The sequence below is a fragment of the Nematolebias whitei genome, chromosome 14 (genome assembly GCF_014905685.2).
Source record: "Nematolebias whitei isolate Nwh7 chromosome 14, NemWhi1, whole genome shotgun sequence".
NCBI lineage: Eukaryota > Metazoa > Chordata > Actinopteri > Cyprinodontiformes > Rivulidae > Nematolebias > Nematolebias whitei.
This window is the reverse complement of record NC_056511.1, coordinates 41,162,402-41,163,408: the sequence shown is the minus strand read 5'-3', so window position 1 is coordinate 41,163,408 and position 1,007 is coordinate 41,162,402. Positions and strand designations below refer to the sequence as shown.

Below are 1,007 nucleotides of genomic sequence, written 5' to 3'. Positions count from 1 at the left end.
AGAGACAATTTAGAGTTACCAATCAGCCTAACATGCATGTTTTTGGACTGTGGGAGGAAACCGGAGTACCCGGAGAAAACCCACGCATGCACGGAGAGAACATGCAAACTCCACCCAGAAAGGCCCCTGGACCGGGGTTTGAACCAAGGACCTACTCGCTGAGAGGCAGCAGCTCTACCAGTTGCGCCACCGTGCTGCCCTAAACTCACACAGCCAACTGTTTTTCATTAAGAAGTTGTTTCCATAAGAATCTGTGGCTGTTTGCAAGCAGAGATATCTTGTAAATAACCATGGCTGTCAACATGAGCAGACCCAGGTCCAAAACAAACGGCTGCCATCTTTAAAAAAGCTCCAAGTTTGACAGCGTTCCTGCCTTATTGTAATAAATGTCTAAATACATACAATCCAAACTGCAAACACCCAAATTCCAGGATCATGACGGTTTTAACGTTACAAGGTATTTTAGTAGAAATATTATGAAATGTTTGCCCGATCTGGCCCCAGAGTCATGACTGGTTTTGTCCCAGATTGTAGTCAGACAAAAGGAGCTCAAAGAAATAACTAAAACCTTTTTTTAAACAAAACAAAAACACTTGCATGACAAAAATACACTATAATATTCTTGAGGAGCACAAGGAATAGTCAGACAAGGAGAACTGAATCTGAGCCATAAATGCAATATAGTGCATGGATGAATACTGGACGGAACAGAGCGGTCCATTCAGGCCGAGGCTGACGAGATGAGGAACAGCTGAGCTGACCCAGACATGGTGCAGGTGAGACAGGGCGTGGCAGGAACTGGGAGCAGGAGTTGACTGAGGATAAGTAAATAATGGCAAAGAGGAAACACAAGAGCTGCTAAAAATAAAGAAATAAAAAAACTGGACCAAGTTAAAACTGCACAGCAGATGGAGACGCCAAGTATCTTACTGGTCAACCGGATGGGCAATACATCAGTCACACTGAGACCAATCTTTTGTGTGTTTTAGGTTTTGTTGAAACCTTGG

At 43.7% G+C, this 1,007-nt stretch overlaps 1 protein-coding gene across 1 annotated transcript in view; it reads left to right on the top strand.

Annotated features, from left to right (window-relative positions):
* Nucleotides 1–1,007, top strand: part of spns2 (spinster homolog 2 (Drosophila)) — a 116,515-nt gene that overhangs the window by 45,159 nt on the left and 70,349 nt on the right. The gene's annotated exons all lie outside the window — the stretch shown is intronic.